We start from the raw sequence: 11,745 nt of genomic DNA, 5'->3' as shown, positions 1-11,745 counted from the left end.
GTGAAGGCCTGGGGAGGGGGTGGAAGGGAGGTGGAGGGGGTCAATTGGGGGGGGGGGGAATAGGATACCTATAATACTTTCAACAATAAAGATAAATTTAAAAAGAAAGAAAGAAAGAAAAAGGAACAGTGGCAACTACTACAGGGAATCCATGACCTTCCTAACCTGTGGTGAGAGCCAGAAGTCACAGGATTACCTTTGCCTCATGTGCACTTTCAGTTTTGTGAAAATGCATCTAATTAGTCGAATTTGAGCTACTTGAAAGTATGGAAAATGTATCTTTTAGCTTTCCATCCTCTTCAAATAGATGATGGGTAGAATAAAAGCTGAGAAAGCCTCTAAGTATCTACCATTACAGGTTAAAAACATATTTTAGAACAAATTACAAAGAATTTAATTCTGATGTGTAGCAACTGGCATATAGATACAGGCCAATATGTATTTCTGGAATAATTTAGTCTATAAATTGTTAGAGAATAGAGAAGCAAAATGTCATGAATAAAAAAATAGCTCATTTTACATTCAATTTTAATTTTAATGATTTTGGAAAACTTGTGTTTGAAGCATAGAAGAGGTATTTAAAAACTTTTAAGTGAATAGAATGCTAAAGGCATTTCAAAAGAATATACATAAATTGTTAAAATGGCATCACAAAAGTAAATATTTGATTAAAGTGTACATAGTGTACATATCCAAATTGATAAATTTTCCTTAAGATGTTAAGCAAATGAAGAATGTTTGAAAAATAAAATTGTGTGTAAGGATGTATAAAATAAAATTCTTTGATAATTTCACTGCCACTTTGGGATACCTTCCTCATGGTTGCTCTTTATTTTAAATATTTTTAAAATTTATGGAATATCCTGTATTACAGTTTTTATGCTGTATTTTTCAAATAGCAACATAGTTAAGCACTTTTCATAATATTAAAATTATACAAAATTAACAAATTGAGAACTGTATTGTAATTCTTTATATGCACAAGGCATAATTCATTTGTACTCACTGTCACCTATTTGAGCTTATTGCAATTTTTCACAGTATAAAAAAATGCTCTCTCATGAAAATTTATTTAATCTAAATCTTTTAATAGAATTACTAAACATTCCTCACAAATTCATACCTAAAGATTTCTTGTCTTCTAATACTTGTAAAAGCTATATTTTCTTTAATGCACTTTCTTTAATTTTAAAATCTTTAAAATTTCATGTATGCTCATCAAATTATCCCTCATCCACTATCACTAAAGTTTATCCAATTAAATTAGTAACGAGATAGAAAAAAGATAGAATTTAAAGGGATATGTTGGCTTAAGGCTTGAAGTAAAAGAAGTCAAGGATTTTATATTTGGGAACCTGAATGGAAAAGATAATTTTTGAAAAATTGCAGTTTTTCACAGAGCTGAGAGTAGAATTGTTTTTGGATTGTTGGGAGATTAAAGCATTAGTCCTGTAGATGAACGCTAAATTCTGTCTTTGATTTTGACTTGTGTCAGACAGCAACCTTCTTTTGTCAGGTAATGACCTCAAACTTTCAAATAAGTTAACTCTAATTTTCACCTTTGTGTTGGCATATGGAAATCATTGCCTTTTATAATATTATGTCTTTCGAATATATCTTGGAAATATGCAAATAAACAGCCATTGTGTGTGTGTGTATGTTTATGTGTGTGTGTTATATCAGCAGTTCTACCTGGCTAGTTGTTTCAAGATTAAATATAATTTTATGTTGTTTACTTATACAGCAACTGCATAATCATAACCCTTGCGTAATAACTTATGAATGAGGATTTACAAACAGCTTTATAACAGTTGCCGTCTTAATCTTTGCAACTTGCTCTGAGGGCTTAGCTAAGTAACTCTAAGCATTTCTGATTTATAATGGAGAAAATGAAATAGGCAGGTGATATTATTTATTTGTAATAGATATTGACTGAACTGGGAATGAAGCCAGGACTCTGGAGCGTTGTTCATTCTCTAGCACTGTATCTTGGTTATAGAATCTAATGATTAATTATTTTAATTGAGTTGCAATAACATAGCAAATTACCTGATATTCTATCAAATGGAACCACACACCTACGGGTCCTATAATCAATGAGGTCAGCCGTGGCATCTCTAACATACTTTATATTAAGGACTTTCTGAACCTAAACTAAGTCTATTAAAGTAAAACATTAAATGACAATTGGTAAGGCTTGTCCTAGAATCTCCTATAAGGCTTTATCTCCTCTTACCAGGGATGTGTACAAAGCCCTCTAGACCTCAATTTCTCATCAAGTATTTCTACCCTTTCTTTTCTTGACAAAAACCTCCCTGTCATTTATAAACTTGAAAGATGATCTTGTCACTGATATGGAAGTGTGCCATAAAATGTTGAATTGTCAAAGCAGACTTAAATGAATAAAAACTCTTATCCATCATCAAGTTTTTCTAAAAGTTAGCAAATGTCTATAAGCACAAGCCACAAGCTCCGCTCGGAGAGAGTGAGCGACACACTCCTTGCCCTTTCTTTTAGCAGGCCGCTGCTCTGCCCGCCTCCGCCTAGCACCCGTAGGCAGCACCTAGATCCCGACCTGTGCACAGTCTGCCTTCCCAAACGCCCGTTCTTGCCGCTGCCCCCTTACAGCCCTCCTGTGCCCAAGAGCTTCTGATGCATGTCATGGGGACTGGCGACTTCTATAACGCCGCACACATAAATTCCCTGGCAGAAGCCACTCTTTCATTGCTGCAGCCCTTTGCACCTATTTTCCTTCTTCCTTTGTTAGTTCTTTACTAGTCCTAATTCCTGAATCTTCAGACCTTGTCTGTATTCATGTTAGGGAAGAGAAATGACTCAACGTTTCTAAGCAGAAAGGAATTCAATACCAGAATTAAAGTGCTCACAGATTATGCTGGAGAAGTTAGAAGTCAAGAAATGCTACTGCAGCCCGGCTGGTGTGGCTCAGCAGTTGAGCGTCCACTTAGGATCCAGGAGATCCCTTTTCCTTCCTCAGCAGGGCACGTGCCTGGGTTGGGGCTCCATCCCCGGTCGGGGCCTGCAGGAGGCAGCCGAGCAATGACTCTCTCATCACTGACGTTTCTATCTCTCTCTCCCTCTCCCTTCCTCTCTCTCAAATCAATAAAGACATTTTAAAAAAACTGCTACTGCCATCCAGTGGTCAGGAAAGTGCCGCACCCCTGCCGACCTCACCGCTGACGCTGGCCCCCATGTGTTGGTGTGGACAGGCTGACTAGCACAGAGCATCTGCGGCTGCTGCTCAAAGGCCTCCTCCACTAGAATATGCGCATCTCAATGGTAGAAGCAGATCTCATGCAGAAAACTAGCTGCAAGGACATCTGGGGTATATGTTCATTAGCCACACAGCCCCTGTGATGCAGGGATTGGGAGCATAAAATAAGAAGAAAGTGCAACATTTCATTGAGTGCAGGATGACAATACCTAACACATTTATTCATCACACTTCCCCAGTTTCAGAAGCTCATCTTAGAACTTCAGCGTCCTGAGTCCATACCTGACATGATCCATGCTTTCTGCGTCCTCTCAGGGTTCCTCTGTCATGTCTTTTCAGTAATTCACATACTTTAAAAAGTGGCAGCTAGCCATTCATAATTTTAAAAAGTTAATGATAATAGATTAATAGTTTGCTGATGTAACATTTGCAATATTATGGAGGCCTTCTGGAATCATTAACTTAATTTTAACATCACTCTATTGGGAATTTCCCATGGCCAGCCCACATGGGAAATGTATTCTTTAGTAAGACTGTGGAGCCTCTCACTTTAGGTCACCCAAAAAACCTGCCCTTTTTGCCCCTATCTCAAGAGTTAGCCCCAAACCATTATAGTGTAATATAAATCAATTTCTTACTTTGTGATCGTAAAATCAGTGCAGTATTTTTATCCTAAAAATAATAATGCACAAAATAAAAGGAATTTATTCTCCCTATATTTCTGGAAGACTAGAGTGGATTATTGTTTATAATAATGATAATAAAACTATCAATTTCAAAAGTGACCAAAAAAGGTTTGGAATTAGTCTCCAAATCCCATTTGTCTTGGCACCTTGTATGTTTTAGTCAGTAGGAGCAATTTCAGAATCACATCGCTTCAAAACCCCAAACTAATAATAGAGAAAATGGCTTTAAGTTCCATATTTGGAACTTGCTACTTATATGATAAGATTAAACTATAACATGGAATAAAAAACATTTCAAAATGTCCCCAACACTCTATATCTCATGATAATTATATTCTCAACTTTCTTACCATCTGTTTCCTTGCCCATCCTTCTATCTTTCTTCTTCTGACTCTTTACCTATCTTACTTTTTCACTGTAAAGATTTAAAATATTTGCTATTTTTTCTTCAACTGGTATTTTATTATTTAAAGAACATTTTTCATTGCTCAAATAGTCTATTTTTCCAGTGAATTAAACACAGCTACAAACCTGATATTTTTGATAAGTGTAGGGTTTTTACTGTAATTGTACAGAACACCAGGATAGGAACATTATTAGAAGCAAAATATTCAACATATTGTGACAGGACAAAAGAAGAGACCAAGAAAGAATATAATGGTTTTTTATGCCTCTGGGCAATGAAAATTTGGTGTTACTAGGATACTGATTTTTTACTGAGATATGCTATTGACTATTTCTTAACAAATTCTTCTTGCTAATTATTATCAGACAATGTAAACTACAGAGGATATAAAGTGAAAAGTTTTAAGCAGCCAACAAAACCAAAAAAGTCCCAAAGTTGTTCAGAAAGTGTCAGAAAGATCAGTACTTGTTTGCTTTACTAAATATCCAAAATATGAGTAATATCTAGATGCAAATTTAAACTGCATGCATCTATTATGAACTAGTTTAAAACTATGCTACTTATTAAAGTACAAATTATACATTAGCATATCGAGGACAATGCATTTTTTTTGGTAATTTTTCCTGGGAAAAAAAGTGACATCATTTCAATAATAACATGTTTAAAATGTGCAAGGATATTTTAATATTTTGTTAAGTGGTAAGGTCTAAGTTATTTGTGTAAGATATGAGCCCCTGTGGTATTTTTATAAACAGAGTATAAAAGGGGGACTAGAGAGCATAGGGCTCAATTCCAAATGTCTGAAAGGCAATCACACCTTAATCATGCCCATGCCTAGCGCTGCACACAAAACAAACTGTCCCTCAATTATTGTGTGTTAAATGAAAAACAGATTCTATAATAGAATATGAAATAAAATGTTCATTATAAGTATATTATAGCTTATCATCGGGAAAGATTTGAATAAAGATTCAATATTTATTTACTCTTACTTTGTGCACTACATTAATCTTCTTTGCATACATTATTTTATTTCCTTCTTTCAACAATCTGAGCGTGCAGTGGGAGGAGGGGAAATAGTTCATTCCAAAGTGATTTTATGGCATTAAGATGCAAATTAAAAAGAGAAAATCAGAAACATATCACAAAAGTGATGCTTGTTATCGCACCAGAAATTGTTGTCTCATTTATCAAGGAGGAATCGATTCTGACTGAGGAGATGATGTGCCTTTAGGAGGCATCTCCATGGCAAGTGTGCACTGTGGGTGCCATGAAGGTACAAGCTGCGGCGGCCCCGGGGCACTTTGAAATCCTTGTTGCCAGGGACCAGCAGGCGAGAATAGGCGTCGCCTTAGTGATGTGGGAAATGGATGCTGATCCTCACGAGGAGGCAAGGCTGCTCCGACAAGTGGAGGCAGGAAAGGATAATCCGCTTGGACACCTGTTGGTGCTCCACTGCCCACCTGTAACTACGAACAGCCATGGGCAGCCACCCCGGAATAAGAAGGGTGTGAGTGTCGAGAAGCCACTGCCCTCAGCAATGAAGGCTGGGGCGGACACCGTGACCTGCCAGGGTGACAGCGCGGACGAGGGGATTCTGGAACAAAGAGCAGAGGAGGGAGAGTGCGGGGCAGCTCCCAGATCAAGTGCAGATCAAGTGGGGTTATCTATCCCTCTCACAAACCTCCCTGTTCAGCACTCAAATGACTGATATTATTCCAAATTCCCTCGGGAAGGGAGGCCCGTGGAACAGGGAAGCTTTCCGTTGTATGTGTGTAGTGGGGCGCGGGGGGACTGCAGCGGCCTGAGGATGCCCCTCTCAGGGCTGGGGCTGCAGGGAGCAGAGGTCACCGGGAGCCCCGGCTGCTGTCTCCTCACATCCATTGTCACATTGATGGAGGTCACACTTCCCACAGGACGTTCTTGCCAATGAGTGAGGGTGGCAAGGACTCAAAGGCAGGCCTGCTCTTGGGTTGGACTCCTCTGATGGCAATTTTGGCTCCCAGCAGCCTTGCCAAGCTTTCCTTTGAACTTCAGTCAGTGATGTTTCCACACAGCATTGCTTCCTTCCTTCCCCTCTCCTTCCTCAGAGTCAGATTGGAATCGTGACCGATGGCTCTCCCAGCCTCCCTTGGAGCCCTCCCCACTTTCTCTCCCAGCGTGCTTCTCACAAGGCCCAGGCTGACTAACACACATGCTTGCTGGGCGAGCCTGCCTGCTTTTGCATGGAGCAGCCTTTGCTGGAGGTTCATAATGAGCTGACAGCACAGTAATCTTATCTTAGAAGGCTGACAAGCCTCCTATCTCCCAGAAATTAATCAAATTTTCAGGCCTGTAAAGAGACCTTTCTAGTTTTCGCTGCTCCTGCAGATAATTATCTTAAGTTTTTGCTCATTTCTTTGTTCAGTTCAATGTGATGCTGGGAGGAAGAAGTAGGTAACAGCATTTGGGGAGAGAAAAGAGGTAATAGCATGATTAAATTGAGCACACCTCTCTTAAATCTTTACATTAGTTCCAACAAAGTTAAACTTTGCTCAGTTTTAGCTGTCTCTTTTCCTGCCTTACCATAGACATTTTTCCACATACTTATATTTTTTCTTTTATTTCTATCATCAAGTATATGCTTATTAATCTCAGCACTATTCCTCCCTCAATTTGGATTCTTCCCCTTTCAAATGCTTTCACTTTCTGTTTACCACTTTCATCAGTCATCCATTCAGTCACATTTACTGAAAATCAAGTGCATACCAGCCAAGAAATGGATATAATGTGGACTTATCCTCAGGAAACTGACATTGTGCTAACTGCCGAACGTTCTCGAGCTTTTCAGTAGCTAGGAGCTACTCAAGAGAGTAATGCGGCCCCTTTTTCAGCATGACTCCCATTCCTGCCTTTGTTTAGCTGTGCTGCGAATTACCCAGGTCATGTGACCCTTCAGAGAAAGACATGCAACCACGTGAAAAGTATAGAAAGCTAACAATTTTGTGTGTTATTGAATAGAAAAGGAAGGACAATTTATGTAACTGCTACACAGAGGTTGCTATAGTAAGCATATTTTTCCAGTCAGATTTATTTTTTATTTTTTTGGTAAACTGCTTATTGTTAGCACTTATTACCCAACTGAAATGCTTCCTCTTAAGGTAAAAAGGTATGACTTTTAATTTTATCCAATTAGAAGCTTATCATAAAGCATGACTGTCTGGCTTAATGTATTATATACAGTCAGAAAATATATGTTAATTAGGTAGATTCTGTTCAAATATATTTAGAAGACCTTGCAATCAAAATGGACAATGGCAGCTCTAGTGCAGTTCTGTCTTGCGCCTACATTCTGAGGAACAGAGGTCCTTTATCTCCATCTGCCTTCTCCCTCACCTAAGTGCATGCTCCCACCCCATGGGAGATCCAATGGACATGAGCATGAGCCTTCTGAACCCCAGAACTGTCTTTTCGGTTGTGAACTAAAGGCCAACAGAGATGATCGCTTTAGGGTATTTAATGATGAAGATGAATACCAATTATCTTTATGAAAGGTCAGTGTAGGGGCTCGTGCAAAGGATGAATTGCACATTATTGAAGCAGAGGCGATGAATTATGAAGGCAGGCCAATTAAATGGACACTGACAACTTTGAAAATGTCTCTACAGCCAATGGTTTCCCTTGGTGGCTTAGAAATACCACCACTTGTGTCCTTGTGGTAGAAGTGTGGTTCAGGGCCTGTGCACATGAGTGAACAGCACCTAGTAGCCATGGAGGGAGATGCAGAGTCGAGAGATGAAGAGGAGAAGCTGGTGAAACTCCTTAGTCTATCTGTAAGGTGTTCTGCCCCTGGAAGTGGTAGCAAGTTTCCACAGAAAAAGTAAAAGTTGCTGCTGATGAAGATAATGAGGACAATGATGATTTTGAGGATAATGAATCTGAAGAAAAAGCTCCAGTAAAGAAATCTAGACAATACACTCCAGCCAAAAATGCACAAAAATCAAACCAGAATAGAAAAGACTCAAAACCATCAACACTTAGATCAAAAGGTCGAGAATCCTTCTAAAAACAGAAAAAATTCCCCAAAACACCAAAGGACCTAGTTGTGCTGAAGGCATGGAAGCAAAAATACAAGCAAGTGCAGAAGAAGCACACTGAACAATCCTGGGCACTACTGGTAAATTAAGCCCAAAGGTGGGGAAAGAGGAAAGGAGAGACAAACACATTCTGTACTGAGTATCATCACTGATCCGGACTGAAGTCTTCTATTTTCATCTCAGTCCCCTTTCCTGATTTCCCACCCACCCTGGCCCACTCCAGGCTCGAAGCGATCTCATTCTTAATCTCCTACAGCATTTTTCTTATGCCTGCTGCAATTCGGTGAACTTTCCTTTCTACTTGTTCACCTGCCTCATCTCTTTGACCATGTTTCATACTGCTTTGTGTCTCCCTAGCTGCTCAATAAGTATTTGAATGAATCCAAAGAAATTGACAAAGGCACACTCTCACAAGCAAAGTCTAAGGGATAAAACAAAACCAGCAGAAAACCAACAGCAGCGGCACCTGTCCACGTGTTCCTGTGGACACCTCCTGTCTTTGCACTCTAGTCAAATTTCACTAGCTTCAGATGCAGATTTTACCTTGGAACCTGATTTCCACATTCATCTCACAGGTATAACGATTCTTCTTGGCCAGTCTGGTATCTGACTTCAGTTTAATTGTAATAACTTACTGACCTATATCTTACTAGAGCTCTCCTTCACTTTCAATCTGGAGCAGGCCAGTCCTTTTTTTTTTCTCAAAATTTTATTATAAAAAATTTCAGACATGCAATAACATTCTACCACTTAGATTCTACAGTTAATATTTAACCATGCAATTTACCACATATATGTCCTGCTATACATCTAAAATTGATCCTATTTTTGGTACAATTCAAATTAGTTACAGATACAGCCCTTCAGTGTGCACATCATTAACTAGAGTTGAATAATTCCTTTTTGTTCTATTTGATTTTTTAGAGGTACAATTTATATACAAGGAAATGTTCGATCATAAGTATTCTATTCCAGGAAAATTTTGAAAAATGCTTTGACCTGTGTAACTCAAACCCCTGGGGACGTATTTCTTTCATTGTTAAACTTCTAGTGGCTAATAGCTCCTAGCTCACAGACACATTGACAGATGAATGAATTTAGCTGGAGCAAGAAAAACCTTATTCAGAGATAAACTTGTTTTAAAATTGGAGTCATCTTATAACTAGGCCTAACTAAATATTACTATGTAATATTGTCATCTGCCCTTCTACATGGCAGTAAACCCCTCTTGCCTACACTATCAGCTCAACAATGACAGAAAAAATCTCACTTATCTTTAATTTCTAACACTTAAGAAGAAATAAATTTTTATGCTTTACTGAATAAATAGAAGTTGAATATTAATCTACACAAGAAATTTGTCCCAACTGATAAATGTATCCTTTGCTTTCAAAGTAGATTTAGTTCCTGAGATTAGATAGCAAGAGTTTGGACCACAATGTGTGTGTATGTGTGTGTGTGTGTGTGTGTGTGTGTGTGTGTATTTTAAAACTCTGCATGCTCCTTAATTCAGAAATGCATATTCTATCTGTCCAAATACTTAATTTTTGACCTCTTTTGACCTCTAATATAGATCAGAGAATCAAAGTCTCATTCAGATGAGAATATCTGTAAAATGCTGGCTTAGCATGGTTCACCAGCCTAATGACTACAGGTGAGAGAATCTTATTATGAGGGATTGACTCTCTATTCTCCTATTGCAAGAGAGCAGGGCTGCTGCAGGTTAAAAAATGCAATTCCAAATTTCTGAAGACTGCAGTTTATTTGAAAGAAAAGTCAAATGATGATAGAAAGAACCGGAATCTCATTATGTTTAGGAGTTTCCATGACAGCTGCTTCCTTCATCCAACAAAAACTATTCTTAGACTATGTCCTTAGCAGAGGTATCACTGGGAATAACATCCCCTGAGAGTCACTTCTAGATTTTATCAATTGTGGAGAGCAGATAAACTGACATACACTATTTCATGTTTTCAGAATCATTTATGTTGCAAATACTCAGCTCTGCAGGTGCTCTGCCCCTTCACTATGTCACATTCTCACTATTGCACAGCTTTCGTTCCCCTTGCAGCGCAGCATTGTGCCATGGCCTCAGGTGACCCATCACTGACTATTCTTCCTCGGCCTCCCTCGCATACCGAAACGTAAAACAAGGCCACCTCAAGAGAATGAAACAAAAGTGAAAGATCTGGGTGCTGTACAGATTAATGATAAGAAACAACCAGAAATTTCCAAGAAAGAGGCAAATCAGGCTGTCAGGTCTTTAGGCCACCAAATCTAACTTCCATCAACTTAACAAAGCTAGTGAGTCTGGAAGCCTGCGTTTCTCAGCGGGCCTATGGAAACAGACTCCCACAAAGCCCTTCGCAAGCTGACTCTGACATCCTAATTCTGTTTAGTTGCCTACAGTAGTCTGCTTTGGGTCTTTCTTTCCACCTGCTGTGACACTTACCTGATCACTAATCCATCATTTATCTTCCTGGACCTCAGCCTCCTGCATATTCTGACTTCCAAAAAAAGCATGTACTATTGTATTAACTTTAATGCTCTGGTATTACAGATAATTTCTTGCTATGATGCTCCTTTATTCTTGGCATTTTAAGAGTTACCAGCCAAGAACATTTTGTTGTGTTATCAGGTAACCAGGATTGAAGTGAACCATACTAGATTTCTTTATCCATTCATTTACTCAAATATTTATTGAGAATCTATTATATGTCATGCACGAACTAAGATCTGGGATGGAAAATTAAAGACAGCCTGACATCTATTCAAAGTCGTGATATGAGAGAATAGGAAAAATATTCAAGAAATAATTATAACACTGTGTGATTCATACAAAAAAATGCAGATATGTATTAGGTACATAGGCATAAATCCCCTTTACTTGGAGAGGAGTGGAAAATGGCAGCGCAAGCCCACAGAGGATTCATGTAAACTGTCTTTAAGGATGAGAAGTTTGCTATTGCTGGGAATGGTGGGTAAGGTACAAAAGAGCATTCCAGGCGGATCAAGCAGCAGGCACAAAGACATATGGTATAAAACAGTAGAGTGAATTAAAGGAACCTTCAGTAGTTTGGAATGACTAGATGAATGCTACTGTGTGACATTGGTGGGAGATCAGGTTGGAAATTTTATAACAATAGCAAAATTAATGTGTAAATTGCTCTATAAATATTACATTTTTAACTCTTTACAACAACTCTGTGAAGTAGGTGTATTGTCTTTATAATTGTTCCTATTTTATAGATGTTGGAATGCAGGCAGAGAAGGCTAAGTACATTAATCGAGGTTGTATGGCTAATAAATTGTAGAGCCAGGATTCACATGCAGGCAGTCTGCAAT

General features: G+C 38.5%; 1 pseudogene across 1 annotated transcript; it reads left to right on the top strand.

Moving 5' to 3' along the window:
• Positions 1-7,720: 7,720 nt before the first annotated feature.
• LOC308559141 (nucleophosmin pseudogene) lies at positions 7,721-8,461 on the top strand (annotated as a pseudogene). The gene has a single exon. The product of its transcript is annotated as a nucleophosmin pseudogene (transcript).
• The last annotated feature ends 3,284 nt before the right edge of the window (positions 8,462-11,745 follow it).

The sequence above is a fragment of the Miniopterus schreibersii genome (genome assembly GCF_964146895.1).
Source record: "Miniopterus schreibersii genome assembly, chromosome: 6".
NCBI classification, from domain to species: Eukaryota; Metazoa; Chordata; class Mammalia; order Chiroptera; family Miniopteridae; genus Miniopterus; species Miniopterus schreibersii.
The sequence above is the reverse complement of the archived record's forward strand: the minus strand, read 5'-3'. Positions and strand labels throughout refer to the sequence as shown.